A 17,818-nucleotide genomic window follows, 5' to 3' on the forward strand; every position below is an offset into this window, starting at 1 on the left:
AAACTGAGTGGGTAGCTCACAGTCTGTATAAGACCAGACAGAATTTGTCTTGAGATACACATTTGCTATGCCCAGTAGAAATAAATTTGGGAAGAATGTGACCTATGTATCTACTCAGGAGGCCATTATTGTTTATTCCTTTTTTGAAAAACTGACATGATTAGAACAATTTTAACATACAGCCTGAGCCACTGCAGAAAAACTGCCATACCTTTTTTTTTTTTTTTTTTCTTTTTGGAACCGGGCCAAAATCTTTGGAGAGGGCAAAACTATAAATAGTTATAAACAATTTCTTGAAAACTCAACAGGAGAATGGACATCCTGTTCATAAGACCGATGGTTTGGGATTTTCTGAAGTAGGAATCAGTAGTGAATCAATGTATAACCCAGAATAGTTTAGCTAGTTAACATCCATAGAAAACTTTGTTTTCTTTAACCTATTTAATTATTCCCTCTTCTACTTCTTCATAAAAACTCCTTGCTTTCACCCTGCATGTGGGACACACAGAATCTGTGCTCCCCAAATTGCAATTCCTTGCTAGCAAGTGAATGATCATTTGCCTATCATTGTGGCTTTTTATTTTCAGTTTAACAATTTTCTTCCTGCTCTTCTTATAAAGGATATTTAAATAAGTCAGGGAGCAATAATTCACACTTTGCTTAATACTGAATACAACATTTTTCAGGCACTTGCTTTACAGCACAGAGTGGAGGTATTTAAGGGATGAAAAATGATAGGGATTGCCATTTTCTACTGGTAAATATATTTAGATATCCAACTTAGATGCCTTGGAAATAATGTTTCTCTTTTCACCAATTATCAGTAGAATATGGGTAGTCTGTCACAGTTTAGAAAGTTCCTACATACTTAGTTTATTAATTTAGGGACTGTTGAATAGCCAGGTTAAATAAATGTTATGTAAAACACCTGGCACTTAGTAAATTTTACTGTATGTATGTGTACATATAAATTTGTTATTTTGTGTGGAAGCATTTGTGTGTGAGTGTGCATTCTGTGTGTATGTGTGTGTGTGTGTGTGTGTGTGTGTGTGTGTGATTTTCTTATTGCCACAGAGCTGATTTGCAATAAAATTTTATGGTAGGAAATATGAGGCTATCACAAGAAAACTTAATGTATTTTATTTGATTCATACTAAGCAGATAAATGAGATTATGAAAGCTGAAGTTTCAGTTCACACTGAAATTTGGCTTACAGCTCTATAATTTGAGATCATCCATCCTGATTTTGTTGATCTCAAGCATTACATTCTAGGTTTCACTAAATCTCTTACTTTGCACTGCTACATATAAAACACTAAATGAATTATTCAGGAAATCTTTAAGGACATTTTCATAAGCACTTAAGGAAATATCAAACAAAAGCCACCAATGAGGTGGTGTGTCCCTTCCCAAAATTAGTATGCTTGAGTCCTTACCCCCAATACTTAGAATGTGGCCTTATTTGAAGGAAGTGTCCTTACAAAGTTGATTAAGTCAAAATGAGTTTATTAGGTGGACCCTACTCCAATATTACTAAAGCCCTTATAAGAAAAGGAAATTTGGACACAATGGTAGACAAAAGGGAAAAAATGTGAAGACATAAGGAGAAGGCTGTCTGTAAGTCAAAGAAAGATCCCTGGAATGGATCCTTCCCTCATGGTACTCAGAAGGAGCCAGTCTTGCCAAAACCTTGGTCTCAAACTTCTGGCCTCCAGAACTGTGAAAAACTAAATTTCTTCTCTTCAAGCCATCCTGTTTGGGGTAATTTGCCATGGCAGCCCGAGCAAACTAATATAGAACATCTTTCTTGACATCATGATTTTATTTGGGTACATCCACTCCATCCTTATAAAATAATGCTTTACATAAGTCAAATGAATGACTTACTCATAGCTTAACATGAAAGAAAATCTAGATCTTTCAGTGGAAACATTTTACATAAGATGGGCTTAGTCACAACTAACTTAGCCATAAGAAACCTGTTAACCCTCTCCACATAAAAGTAGTATAAGATTAACTGACTTGTCTTCTATTTCCCCTCCAGCCTTTTATTCTGTATACAGAATCAGTTACCAGCTAAGCCTCATGAGTTCAAAATGTCATTGATGAACAACTATAAACTGCTCTCTAAAATCAAGAGTTACACTACTAAAATACACAAAATTGAGTACATTCTAGTACTCCTTCTTCTGATTTCTATTTGAATGATAACAATTCCTGAATAAATTAAGTCATTATATGAATAATTCATTTTATATATAAACATTTTCATATTTCATTTAAATTTTCAAATTTCTAAACAGATTATTGACTGTTATAAAGGGAACACAGATAAACTATTTTAAAACTGAAGTTGTCCCTTTTAGATAATACTCTCAATATTTTATTTCTACAAAGAAAAGTTTCATACAAAGTTGCCCAATTTAGTAATTTGCGATTTATGTCTCAAACACACAATCGTCTCATAGTTAAACCATGTTATAGCATTACCTAAATATAGGAATTTGAATAAAACTTTTGGTTTTAGTTTAATGTAGCTGAGATAGTCATCTAGCTATATCCATTATAAGTCAGTCAGAGAAAGACTGATATCATATGATTTCATTCACATGTGGAATTTGAGAAACTCAGCACATGAACACGGGAAGGGAAGCAAAAAAGATAAAAACAGAGAGGGAGGCAAACCATAAGAGATTCTTAAATGCAGAGCACAAACTGAGGGTTACTAGAAAGCAGGGGTGGGGTTCGGTGGGGGTTGAGTTAAATAGGTGACGGGCATTAAGGAGGGCACTTTTTAGGATGAGTACTGGGTGTCATATGTAAGAGATGAATCACTGGTTCTACTCCTGAAGGCAGACTACACTGTATGTTACCTAACTTAAATGTAAGAAAGAAAGAAAGAAAGAAAGAAAGAAAGAAAGAAAGAAAGAAAGAAAAGAAAGAAAAGAAAATATTAGACTTGGAAAAAAAATTCCAGGCTAGAATCACAGTTGTTGAAGGAAGTTAACATGTCTCTGTCACGTACTGTTGAGAAACTCCACCTTATGGAATTTCTTCTTCAATCATTTTAAAGGTTTATTGAGCTAGAAACAAGATAAATAGCCTGCCTCCATATTCCCTCAACAAAGTCAATACTTTCCTAAACAAAAAGCACACAACAAATATAATCCCCCCACCAAAAGAGAGAGAGAGAGAGAAAGAGAGAAGAAAAAGAAAGAGAGAGAGAAGGGAAGAAGAAAAAGAAACAAAAGAAAAGGAAAAAATGAAACTAGGAAGAGGAAAGCTAAAAACAGGATGATCCTGATTCTAAGGAAAGGAGAAAAAATACACAATTATATAAAGTAAACTTGTAAGTTATTGACTTATTGTCAAATGCTATAAAGATATAGAGGAACTAAAGATAATATAACTTCTTGTATTAAACTGAAGTGTTTAAAAAATTAAGGGCAGACAGACAAAAAGCATCCTCACACTATAACATTTGAGACACAATTTATCTAGAATAAATTAACTTTTCTTTTTTAAAAGCATTAATCACTGGAAGTAGTTGGTTCAAACAGGCTCCTGATTTAAACTTCTTTCTTAAAATAAAAATGTTTCTTTTTCAATTTTTAAGACTAATAGAAAGGATTGAAATGATGAGTGGGGAATCTCAAGCCTTCATATTTAAAGAAATATCTTCTTCCTGACACCTTAGTAAATAGAATATTTTGTGCTGAAAATAAACTAGAGAACTTTCCAAGAAAGACTTTTCCTTTAATATCCGCTGTGCTTATGGATGTTTCAAAAATAAAATAAATGCTTCTTTGTTGTTCTTTATTTGCTTAAAATATAATGCAGTTGTGAGGAATAAGGGCTTGGTGTACTTCTGATTTTTAAAAAATACCCTCTCCTATTAACTGAGGGACCATGGGTAGTTTATTAATCTGCACATATTTTTTTATCTGTAAAACGTATTGTTCTTAAACTTACATGATATGACATTGTATGATATGATACAAGGAGACTTCATCTGGCAAAAATGTTAGAAAAACTTGGTTAAGGGAGAAATATATCTTCATTATTAAGTATGTGGGTAATATATATAATGTATAAAATATAAATGCAATTTTTTTTTAAAATTGTCATTCTTTCCACTGAAATAAGTGATATAGTCTATGAAAGAGGTAAAAACACACATACTTGAGAAACAGTATATTTATAAATCAAATAAATACATTGTACTATACATGTACTACTGCATATTTCTCACACTCATATAAAATAAAATATTTGTATTTTTCTTATAGCATAAATTCAGAACAGAAATTCCCTACCTAATATATAAACTGGCCATTTGGGAACAGAACATTAAAAAAATAGGTAATCTGAGATTTAGAAGGCACCTCAGAGACATTCTAAAACAGGCCATTCATTTGATATTTTAATCTCCCCTCAAAGCTTTTCAGCCGGGCATTCAATCCATATATGTTTGAATACCTGTTATACGCAGCAGTAACACATATTGCCTGCTAAATTTGTCTCTAGCATCCTGATTATTTAAAGCTAATATTTAGTTTTTATAGAGCCAAATATATTCACTTTAGCCTCTACTTATTAATCCTTTGGGGTATTAAGAGAAGAACAATCCTTCTTGTCATAACAGACTTTAAGCAAAGAAAATAATTACGCTTCCCACTAACACCCATAACACACATATGTACATTTACACACACACACACGCACACACACACACACACAAATACACACAGTACTTTGTCTTTTTCAAAAGAAATGTCTAAGGACCAGGGATTTATGAGTTGGCTGTGAAACTTTTTATCACATTCACTGGCATTGCCTGTACAGATACCAGGGTGGTGGCAGGGAAGAGAGGCCACATGTTTCTGGAAATAAAGGCCAGCCTATATGTGACAATAGTATTCCATATTTACTGTTAGTAGAAAGTGCAGCTTCAGTTAACCTATTCTCTCAAATGACCTACTAAGTATATACAAATAAGTTTAAATCATACTTTCTTCTGCTGCTTCACCGTTTCCTTTCTCAAGTCATTTTGTCCACCAAAGTCTGGAAGTAACATATTCTGTCTGATTATACTAAAACTACTTGGCCTAATGTTGGCATGCTTAGGGTTACAAAATATTTACCTAGTTTATTTTCTATCAGAACTTCAAGACATATACAAATTTGGCAAGTATTTCCTCTGTAATCTAAAAATAGAGAATAATACCAAGTCACAAACTTCCAAATGCACTTGTTTGCTTCTATTTGGAAAGAAATGCATTTATAAGAAATGTTTTAATGTATTTGGGCCGTATATCATTGGGAGAGATTAGCTAAAGCCACAGATATAGAAGATACATAATTGAATATCACAGTGCTTTAAGAAACTCAGCCTGTAATAGATGAAAGAATAACATATACACAGAGGACGTATTTCAACATAGCATCAACAGAATGGGTGAAGACATAAAGAGGAACAACCTGGCATATGGGCACTGTTGATACAGATGTTGGTAAAATGAAACAAGCAGTGAATGTTTGAGAAAATGATCAATACATCATATGAATATCCCCTCTAACGACATAAGCTTACCTTAAAGCATATTGGTGAGTCAACCATTTGGAATGTAGAGTAAAATGATAATAATTAAGATTATGTTTATAGTTTGTAGCATAGTATGTTCAAAAGGGCAGAGGATAGGATGAGAACATAAAATAGATTTCCATCCCAAAAGAAAGAAAGAAAGAAAGAAAGAAAGAAAGAAAGAAAGAAAGGAAAGAAAGAAAGAAAGGATAAATAATAACCAACATTAACTGGTTGTGATGTTCAGCATTTGGAGGGAAATAAAAATGAAAGTTGGAAGTTAAGACTATATAAATGAGGGCAGCAACATGTTTATAGGATCATGTAAAAGAGCTAGTTTATAGAAGGACAAGTAGCAGAATTTGTTAGGGGGCACCTAGAGATCAAGATATTAATGTAGGTACTTTGCTTTGGAAGAAATAAAATAATTAAACTTTCAACCAAGTAGGCAGTTAGGCCAGAGATAGAAGGAAAATCAATGATACAAAATATTCCTCAAAATCTAATACTATGTTTTCTATTTCATTGAATGTAAAAGACACCCAATTATATGATACACCTTTATTTCCAGCATAATGAATAAAGATAACATCTGCTATTATAGATGTATTGTAGGGTGCTGTAGGGAAATAGAAGAGGAAGAACTTGGTCTCAGGATGAGTAAGGACTTTTTGGAGGAACTGATTCATTAGTCCAATCCAAGAAGGGGGAGAAGAGGAGGGAAAAGGGAGGAAATGGGGAAGGAGGGGGGGAAATGGGGAAAAAGAAAAAAAAGTATAAGGGAGATGGGATGATTAATAATACATGAGTAAATGAGGGAGGGTTAGAGGAGATAAAGGGTATGGTGTGTGTTTGAAAACATGTAATTAGTTTATGATTCCTATAGTGTAAGTTTCAGCGCAGAGAGTGAAAGGCTATGAGCTGAAGAGGCCGGTGAGGACCAGACTCTTACGTGTGGGGCTAAGAAATTTGGACTGGATTTGATGGACATTCAGGAAAATTATGTGATTAAAAAATAATAAAAGTTTAAAATGTGGAAAATGTTTTTTGAGGACTATTAAAATAGTCCAGATGGAGAAAATGAGGACCTGAAGCAAGATCATGATAGAGGAATAAAAAAGTAAGAACAGATTTTAAAAACACTAAAATGTTACAATTCCAGAACTTATTCTGAATTTAGCAAGTTTATGTTGACTATATCAATAATAATATTTTTCAGGTTCGTAATGGAACCTTTGCAGTGTGGAAGCAACTTAATTGATCCTGAGTATCAGTGAGTTGAGTCTGGATTTGGGAAGAAAAGAGCAATAAGAAGAATACAGACTTGTGAACTAAATGTTTAAAAGTGCGGAATTGTGGTGACAACCAAAGTTTCATGACAGCACATTACATTTCCTTCAAGACATGACATTTTTAAAAAAGTCTTAATTCATATAAGACTATATTTTTTAATTTTTCAGGGATCTGGTATCCAGATTGAACTAAGAAAAAAGTAAAATGTTGCCTTATGGAGAAGGCATCTGTGCAGTGAGAAACAGAGATTTCATCCTGTACAAAACTCTCTCAGGCTGAAATATTGAGCAAAAAGTTTTCTAAAAGGCACACATTTAATCCTGGTTTAAGGAAAAGACCATTAAAGACAGAACATTAGAAACAAAATCCCCATGGTAATGCATGCAAATATTCACAATACAAATCTCTGAAATGCAAAAAGAATAATATGATTTCAATACATGGTTGAAAATTAATTTATATTCTAAGCAGCTCTGAGTGTATCAGTTATATTTGAACAATGAAATTCAAGTGAATCATGTAGACATTAGAGTTAATACTTGGTATGGATTCTATTTCATTTGTGTACTCTCTGTAAGCAATGTAATTACATAAAAAGAGAGATGGTTCATCATTAAGAAATGACTTTTCCATCTGGGCCTATGAATTATTTTACTAGAAAGTAATAATAATTTCTTGCTAATGCATATATCAATTACTGCCATAACATAATAATAGCAATGGTAAATATTAAATATTTATTTTTTATATATATTTTGCTCATATAAAATGACTCAGACTGGAGATTTCAGGAGATAGAGAGGAGTTTCTCAAATCAGATAACAGGTAGTGTAATGTCACCTTGAACCATATAAAAATACTTTTTTTAATAGGTTATAGGCCCAGGGGCGTCGGGGTGACTCGGTCGGCTAAACATCTAACTTTAGCTCATGATCTCACAGCTTGTAAGTTGGAGCCCCACATCAGGCTCTGTGCTGACAGCTCAGAGCCTGAAGCCTGCTTCAGATTCTGTGTCCCCTTCTCTCTCTGCCTCTCCCCTGCTCATGCTCTGTCTCTCTCTCCTTCAAAAACAAATAAACATTAAAAAAATTTTTTAATAGGTTATAAACAGAAATACCAGAAATGCCATATAGTTCTAGTTTGGTATATCAGAAATTAATTTTATAAATCCCATATTGCAGAATTTCTAAGCTATTTTTAAGTCTTCTTACATATTTTATATAATCTGGGATGACTTAAGGTAACTATTAATTATTTTCACAAATTTTCTAAGGAACCTGGAGAACCATCTTCAGACATGAACATATTATTAGGAGGTGATCAAGATCAGGGAGTAAGAACTTTGATTGCCTCAACATTCCTGAGGAAAATATTGAAATAAATAATATGGATTTCTCTTTGAAAACTATACATTTCCTGAGTTTAAATATCAGAATACAAAAGCCAGCAGCCATAGTCTATCAACCGACATAATGCAAAAAGATCTAGTTATAAATTGTGCGTATCTCAAACAAAAAATCCAAATAGCCAATGTTATAAATAAACATTCATTTATCAATCAGTAAAGCCAGCATCTTTCCTCCAACTGATTGTAGAATATTCTTGAAATCATTCTCCCACCCTTACCTTATCCAATCCCTTACCAAGTTGAAGATACTATCTGATAATGTCAAAATCCTCTGCCCTACTTTCTATCCTTCATAGGAACTATAGCAAGTCAAAATTATTATAGTACACAGATTCTAAGATAATTCTCAATGATCCCCACCTGCTGGTATTTACTCACTCGAATAATGCCTCCTCTCAACCTTCCACTCCCTGCTTGATTGTGGGAGGAAATGATGACTTACTTCTTAACAATAGAATATGGGAAATATATTGGGATGCCATAAGAATGACATCTGATTCACTAGCAAACTCTTTCTCCTGCTGACTTTGCTGGAGCAAGTTCCCATGTTGGGAGCTGCCCTGTGGAGCAGACCATGTGGCAAGGCACTGAAGATGTTGGGCTCCGGTCAACAGACAGCAAGAAACCAAGGCCCTCATTCAAACGGGCTTCTAGTACCTCAGGAAACTAAATGGTGTCTACAATCGAGTGAGCTTGTAAGGGGGATATTTCCACACTTGAAGTTTCAGATGAGACTCCAACCATGCTTAACACCTTACATGTGGGAGATCCAGAAACAGAGAACCCATTTCAAGTTTGCCCAGTCTTTGACTCATGGAAACTTTGGGGCAAAAATGTGTTTCATTATATGCTTCTGTGTCTGTGGTACTTCATCACCACAAATAAATAATACAGATACTATTACTCTAACATGGACTACAAGTGTTTTATTAGCTTCTCCTCTGGCACTATCCAAAGCATTCTCCTCCATTCAACAACAGTAGTTTGTACGAAATGCAAACCTAATCACAATGTCTTCTCTCTTTTTCCAACCACACATACTGTTTATAATTCTTTAATGGCTTCTCATTGATCATAAGAAATTTATATTTCCTTAATATGACCTAAAAACTTTCACCTGTGGCCTTCATCTATTTCTCCAGTCTGATCATTGTCCCTAGGGAGGATTATTCAGATCCACTTACTGCCATACAGTCAGAGTTAGAAAATTACTTGCTGGGGTGCCTGGGTGGCTCAGTTGGTTAAGCACCAGACTCTGAATTTCATGTTGGGTTATGATCTCTGGATTTCGACTCAGGTCATGAACTCATGGTTTGTGAATTGGAGGCCTCTGTCAGGCTCTGCGCTGAGGAGCCTGCTTGGGATTCTCTCTCTCTCCCTCTCTCTGCCCCTCCCTTGCTCATGCTCTTGCACTCTCTCTCTCTCTCTCTCTCTCTCTCAAAATAAATAAATAAATAAATAAATAAATAAATAAATAAACTTAAAAAAAGAAAGAAAAGAAAATCATTTGCTAAAGGGTCTCATATCTTTTGTATTACTTAGTGAAAGTTGTTTCACGACAGTTTTAAACACCCAGATATACATATAAAAAAAGAAAGGTAATTTTGGCATAAACTATATCAAATACAGCTGTAGTGTCTGTGTAGATATCACTGGGCCCTAGGATAGGCCCTATTCTGTTAAATATTGTTATAACATGTGAGTGGAACTGGAAATAAAACACATTTATTTTATAAATAGCACAAAATTAAGAGAGATAATTAATACACAAAAAATGAAGTATTTCAAATTATTGGAAAAATAAAAATCAATAAAGCTTTTTCAATTTCTTCACTAGCAATGAGGAATTCTTCATTAGAAATATAATATATTATATTTGTAAAACCCATAAGGTTATACTAAAGATTAAATGAGATAGTGTGCAAAGCACCAAGTTTTATGTATATTACTGAGTAAGTATTCAAAAATATTTCATAATACTTTTAGAATGTGTTAGAAATGTACTTCAGTACAATGCAAAGTACTCCCACTTGTGGTAATGATTGAGAAGTTAGACCACTAATGAAGGATTCTCTGACTCTGATAATGAGAGTGGAAGGAAAATCTTCACTGTGTTATACTGAGACCCAACCTCTACCACCAATCAATCAAATACAGGCATGGCCAAATCAGAATCCGTTAATGATTCCTCATGTGCATTTCATCTTCACCCACATTTATCTCAAGTGGAGAACTTCAGACTATGAACGTATTCCCCTTTGCAATAAAATAGGAGGTTATGGGTAAGGGAGATTGGTAATGCTACTGCTTGCTTTATTTACTGTATCCAATCATGAAGGCCTCTCTTTGATGGTCTTTGTATTAAGAGTAATTAAATGAAAATACGCATAAGATCTGATAAAGGAAGAATGGGAAACACTGTTTCTCCCAACAAATAAATATCAAAATTTCTCAGTGTGGGATCAAAATATGAGTAGCTTTTTGAATGTTTATCAGGTGATTTTAAGATATACTTAGGTTTGAGAAATTTGCATGAACCTGGTAAACTGCATGGGACCTATGAAACAGAAGAAACCCTTCTATGTATGTGGGAATTGCAAATTCATCCAAGACTAAGGTTTCATGATTAAGCCTTTATTCCTATCATTATTTTTCTGCAAATGGACACCATCCTTTCTATTTTCCATGGTGATTATTATAACTATCTTCATTTTATTCATTCAGAAAAGAGCAGAGCAGTTGTAAAGTCCTAAAGTTAAAAGTCTCAATTGTAAGTGAACCCATCATTTATAATGAGACACACTTTACCAAAGCAGAATTAGGCTGACCATGAGATTCCATCAATATGATATTTTTATTAATCTATATCACAAATAGGGAGTGAAAAACCTTAACACTTATTGTATGTTTTGACATTACCAAAATGAATTACTATATGAAATCTGTAAGTTATTTTGATGCTGTCATAACAATGAAGAATCCATTTATCATTCATGTTATTGTCCCAACAGTACGAAAACAAAACTAATAGTATTGGCCTTTCTACTTTTATTTATAACGTAAACCTCCAAAGGCAACCTACTGTTTTTGTTTAACATAGTTTATGTCTAATAGCCATTGAAAATAATGGCTAATAGGACTTCTTATTAAAAATACACAAATATTGATAATTTTCTAGAAAAATTATATTATTTATTCCCCATTAAGAAAATTAAACCATAAAATATTGAAATGTATATTTCTATGCATATATTCCATACCTATCTCATGAAGCTATTGATTATATAATGTTAACATTTTTGAAAATATTAAAATAACCCTCATCACCACACACAAAAAAAAACAAAAACCAAAAAGCAGAAAACTAGTTAGTGGACACTTCTGGATATTTAGAGCTATTTATTCTTTTGTTTAAATAATCACATTAAGGTGGTGAATATGATTTATTATTTACATGCAAAAAATATAACATCACTCATAATGTTTTATTTATTATACATAATCTAAAAACAATTTTAAAATTCACATTTGCCCTATTTTATCCATCCATCTATCTATTCTACATATCTGTTTAATGCATTTGAAAGTAAGCCAGAGCTGTCATGAACTTCACTTTTAATTATTTCAGCACGTATCTCCTATGAATAAGGATGGTCTTCTATGTAATACAGCATCATTATAACACCATATAAAATTGATAATAATTTCATGATAGCAAGTAATATATAGTCCACACTAGTCTTTACTTAATGTACATCAATGTATCCATAATTTTTTTTTAACCTAAGATATAATCAAGCTCCATAGTTTGTGTTTGGTTGTATGGCTCCTTAGTTCTTTTCCGTCACAGTTATAGCCCCATCATTTAGTGTGTTTTGAAGACTGTAAGCTACTTATCTTCTAGAATAGTTTACATTCTAGATTTGTCTATTGATTTATCGTATTTAATTTAAGTTAAAGTTAACTACTTTGGACAAATTTACTATGCAGATGATTTGTGCACTTATTACATCATATTAGGAGATACATAATAGGTTATTTTTATCACTTAAATGGTGACTACATTTTCTCTCTGAACCAAAAAAGTAATCCATTTGTAATATTTTAATATAAATATCCTGATGTGCAACAAGCTTTCATACTACTAATTAGCTAGATCTATCTAATATGTGACAGATAAATCATAGAAGAATTATCTATTCTTTCATTTTGGATGTAGACTTGGCCATGTGGCTTGCTTTGGCAATGAGACGTTAGTGGATTCGATGAAAACAGAGGCTTGCTTGAAATATCCTTGCCCAGGCTTATTGTTTTGCTCCCTTTAACCACAAAATAAAATTTGTGACTCAGATAGCCACTAGTCCAGGAGAATTAAAAACACAAATAAATGTTCTTTGTATATGTCATAACGTAAGACTATTAAACTGGATTATGGCAAATACTGATGAGCTTTACTTGATTTAGTAAGTACTTTGGGGGTTGAAAAATGATTTCTTATATTTGCTTTTTGTATGTATGTATATATCTATATATCTATATATCTATATATCTATATATCTATATATCTATATCTATATCTAATATATATATTATATATATATATATATATTATATATATATTAACTTGCCTTAAGTAAAACTCTCTCTCTATTCCCCCTCTTTGTTTTTATAAGTCACTATGGATTCAAAGAGTTTTTATTCAATATGTTATACTTCATTTGCATTATTATTCTGTTTGAAACTTAAATTATGTTAAATTGAACAGGTGGATACCCTTAACATACTAATTATTATACTTTTTGGACACAACCCTATTGTCTCTGAGCAATTCTTTGCTTTATGTACTAATAGCATATTCACCACTGCCCATACCTGGAATCACACATTTCTCAAGGATCTCTGATCCATGGTAGTGGGGAATGGTACTTGACAATCAATCCAACACTGTGTAGGTTTTTAATCTAAAGTCCAAAACATTTTCTACAGAAATATACTTGGATCACTTCCCTTCAAAAAAGAAAGAGGAAAGTTTAAGGAACTGAATAAATTACCAAGAGACAGGTGGATTTAAAAAGAAACTGGGAAAGAAGAAGCAGCTGCTTAAGACCAAAGAACAAATGACAAATTATATCCATGGCACCTGTTCTTTGTTTCCTTTATTCCTAAACATGGCAGTTTTTTCTCCCTTTCTCATTTTTCCTTTTCTTTGTCCACTGTAATTCCTTCCCTACATTTTCATTTTCGCTTTTATCTCTTGGTTTTCTTATAATTTTCCGTTTAGTCTCTTCTTTCTCATTTATCATCTGTATCATATGGAAATTATAGGGAAAGTGAGTGGTATTTTATACTCTAGTTTGTTCCATAAATCCGTCTATTCAAAACACCAAACCTTCTAATAATAATAACAATAAAAATAATGCCTTAATAATAATAATTAAAAGCAAGAGACTAACACAAAATAATTTAATGTGTAATGTGATTGTACTTTATTCAAATAAATTCAAGTAATTTTTGCAAAACTTAGCATGTAGAAAGTCTCTACTCTTTTTTTTCTACCAAAAGCAAAAGAACACTTTGTAGTTCTAAGATATATATTTTCTAAAAAGTTAGTACAGGAAAAGATTTGATGAGACAACTAAGCCAAGTATGTTACCTCCTTACTAAAATACAGATATATAATCCTTGCTTCCTCAATTGAAATTCACTATCATGCATAGCACACATTCTAAACCAGAATTTAGATCCATTAAAAGATAATGTAAATGTTTTATTGTTACAATGATGATCTTGTATTTTATAGTAACTTTTCAATAAGAAATCAGAGTAGTAAAAAGACTATTTGCCTTTGGATATGCTACAACCAAAACTATTTGCCTTTGGATATGCTACAACCAAAAATGTGAAATTTTCATACTTATATATATACAAATGTGTGTGTGTGTATATATATATATATATATATATATATATATATATATATGTGTGTGTGTGTGTGTGTGTGTGTGTGTGTGTGTGTGTCAGTTTTCTCCCATATTTTATTTTTTTTACCCTAGTTATATGCCACTACTTCTTTCTATAATGATATATAAGTATAGTCTTCACATCAGACCACTAGTTCATCTTGATGATATTTCATTACAAAGGTTTGGATGTAGCCTATGAGATCCTCGGACTTGGCCTTCAACTCAATATTTTAGTGTTTAAATATAATCTTTACCTTATTTTGGCATATACACATATTGTAAAAAAATTGACATTAAATAAGCTCTTGGGGTGCCTAGGAGGCTTAGTCTGTGAAGGCTCCCATTCTTGATTTTGGCTCAGGACATGATCTCAGCATTCGTGAGATCGAGCCCTGTGTTGGGCTCTGCGCTGACAGCACCTACCCTGTGGGATTCTCTCTCTCTCTCTCTCTCTCTCTCTCTCTGCCTCTCTCCGGCTCATGCTCTCTTTTTCTCAAATATATAAATAAACGCTTTTTAAAAAAGAGTTTAAAAATTACTATGTCATTTAGACATTTAAATTGCACGTTTATATAATAATTGAAAACACAACTAATTTATATAAAGTTCTACAGGAACCTTTAAGTTGGTCCTGGTTTTCTTCAGTTAGAAATAGATACATTTTGGGGCACCTGGGTGGCTCAGTTGGTTAAGCGTCCGACTTCGGCTCAGGTCATGATCTCACCATTGGTGGGTTCGAGCCCCAAGTCAGGCTCTGTGCTGACAGCTCAGATCCTGGACCCTGCTTTGGATTCTCTCTCTGCTCCTCCCTCACTCACGCTCTCTCTCTCTCTCTGCTCCTCCCTCACTCACGCTCTCTCTCTCTCTCTCTCTCTCTCTCAAAAATAAATAAACATTTTTAAAAAATTATAAAAAAAAAGAAATAGATACATTTTGGGGCACCTGGGTGGCTCAGTTGGTTAAGTGTCCAACTTAGGTCGGGTCATGATCTCAGGTCATGATCTCATGGTTTGTGAGTTTGAGCCCCGCATTGGGCTCTGTGCTGGCAGCATTAAGCCTGCTTGGGATTCTCTCTCTTTCCCTCTCTCTCTATCTCTCTCTGTCTTTTTCTCTCTGCACCTCCCCCACTAGTTCCCTCTCTCTCTCCAAAATAAATAAACATTAAAAAAGTTAAAGAAATAGATATATTTTGAAATAAGTTATATTTAACTTTTATAAACTCTTCAACAAAACAAGGTCATTAATTCTGATATATTTCTCCTTGATTATTGGAATTTTAGAGGCTGCCTTATGATGCTTATGCCTCTAGTGGGTACTCAAAATCAAATTTGAACTACAGCAATTATGTTGAAGTTAAGACTGCAATTTTCAAATATTACACATGTCTTCATAAATAACAACAAAGCCACAGTAGATTGAGACCTAGTTTGGATAAAGGGAAGAAGCTGGGTAAGGAGTTTACCTTGCAAGAATGAACTACACAAAAGTCATCTGCCCAATTGATGGTTTATTTGGGATTAAGTCTTGTTTTTGAGATCTGTTGTGGGCCCTCATACTACTAACTATATCCACAGGAAGTCAAGACCAAAATTGTAAAAATGTCTCTTGGAGGACAAAAAGGTACTTCCAAATTAGAAGTTCTCTATGTATAATTGCCATTTTTCTGCAACACAGTTACTGACAAGGGAAGCAAAGTTGCCTTTAGAAAAATGAATGCTCTCCCACTTCTGTCTTTTAGCTGAATTCTACTAACTTTTTTGTATATCCACATCCGCATTTGTATTACATATTCATTTGCTTAGGAAAAACTATCATATACCTATTTAAGACTACCTCTGTGAAAACATGAATAATATTTTAATAATATTTGAGTTATGTCCCATATGTAACATGTAATAATATAGTATTCATTTATATATACCATAATTATGGTCTTTAGTATTCTATTATGGTCCTTTTTGATAATAAATTAAGAGAAGTTACAAAATAAACTGCCAGTTTTTTCACTCAGTAATTCATTAAAAAATAAATGAATGGGCTACTTGTTTGATGGGTGTAGTATTTTTTTTAACTTCTTAGGAATTTGATATGGCTTACAATGCATTAACTGCATTATAGCACTGTTTAAGATAGTATATCATGAGAAAAAGATATTATAACTGTATTCATTTACTATCAAAATATACAATGCATTCTCTAGGTTATTGGAATGTAATATTGGAAGCTTCTACAATATATTATTCAAACCTAACTCAAATACTATGCTTATGTATTTAAAGATTTTTTTAACGTTTATTTATTATTGAGAGACAGAGAGAGAGCGTGAGCAGGGAAGGGGCAGAGAGAGAGAGGGAGACACAGAATCCGAAGCAGGCTCCAGTCTCTGAGCTGTCAGCACAGAGCTCGACGCATGGCTCAAACTCACAAACAGCGAGATGATGACCTGAGCTGAAGTCTGACGCCTAACCCACTGAGCCACTCAGGCGCCCCACTATGCTTATGTATTTTAATCTTTTTATTTTTTTATTTTTTTATTTTTTATTTTTGGGACAGAGAGAGACAGAGCATGAACGGGGGAGGGGCAGAGAGAGAGGGAGACACAGAATCGGAAACAGGCTCCAGGCTCCGAGCCATCAGCCCAGAGCCTGACGCGGGGCTCGAACTCACGGACCGCGAGATCGTGACCTGGCTGAAGTCGGACGCTTAACCGACTGTGCCACCCAGGCGCCCCTATTTTAATCTTTTTTTAAGGAGGATATTATTACAGCAAATCATAAGTTAATAAAAGGATTAAGAAACATATCAGTTTTTATATGTATTGCACTGACAAATTAGGATGAAACAGGAAAAAAACACTTTCAAGAAGGTTTTTACAGCATGGGGAAAAATGAACTCTTATGGAAATAATGTATCATTCATATCAATTGTAAGCAGTGCATTTTTTAATACTTGTGTCTGTGGTTTAGCATTAATATGAATTACATGTCTTCTCCTATAGAGATTTAAATATCTAATCATTTAATGAAAATGGGAGAAGAATGATTAAAATTAGAACCCAGGACACTCATTTATACAACAAAAAAATACAAGATATATCTTGTTAATTTATTTGTTTTCCAATATTATGCCTTTCACCAAGACAATTCCAGAACATGCTAAGAAAACTTTGCAAGACCACAGAGCACAATTATATAGTTTGGATTAAAACATACTCTCATTGTTTACCTCTTGTATTTGACAAACATCTGCAGAAAATCTTCTCACAAGACAATATCCAATGACTAAATCTTTTTGCTTCTTGTCTGATAAACACATTTCCTTAATGCTTCCATAATCAAGTTTAAAAGAATTATAGTAAATACTGTAATATCCTATAATGTTATAAAAGAAATTTAACTTCTATTTTCATGCTATATTATTATTTTTATTTTTTATTTCTTTTTTAAATTTTAATTTAATTTAATTTAATTTAATTTTGAGAGAGAGAGAGAGTGTGAGCGAGAAAGGGACAGAAAGAGATGGAGAAACAGAATCTGAAGCTGACTCCAGGCTCTGAGCTGTCAGCACAGA

The 17,818-nt window shown here is 33.2% G+C and overlaps 1 protein-coding gene and 1 long non-coding RNA gene across 5 annotated transcripts in view; one reads left to right on the plus strand and one right to left on the minus strand.

The window, feature by feature from the left end:
• Positions 1-7,564, plus strand: part of LOC132691964 (uncharacterized) — a 66,422-nt gene extending 58,858 nt beyond the window's left edge. For 2 of the 3 annotated variants that reach the window (XR_009616110.2, XR_009616111.2), the window contains exon 4: positions 6,804-7,564. This is a non-coding gene — a long non-coding RNA (uncharacterized LOC132691964). The remainder of the gene's footprint in view (positions 1-6,803) is intronic. The other variant, XR_009616112.2, reaches the window with a different exon arrangement.
• Positions 1-17,818, minus strand: part of FSTL5 (follistatin like 5) — a 768,631-nt gene that overhangs the window by 558,304 nt on the left and 192,509 nt on the right. The gene's annotated exons all lie outside the window — the stretch shown is intronic.

Source organism: Panthera onca, chromosome B1, assembly GCF_046562875.1.
Source record: "Panthera onca isolate mPanOnc1 chromosome B1, mPanOnc1 haplotype 2, whole genome shotgun sequence".
NCBI lineage: Eukaryota > Metazoa > Chordata > Mammalia > Carnivora > Felidae > Panthera > Panthera onca.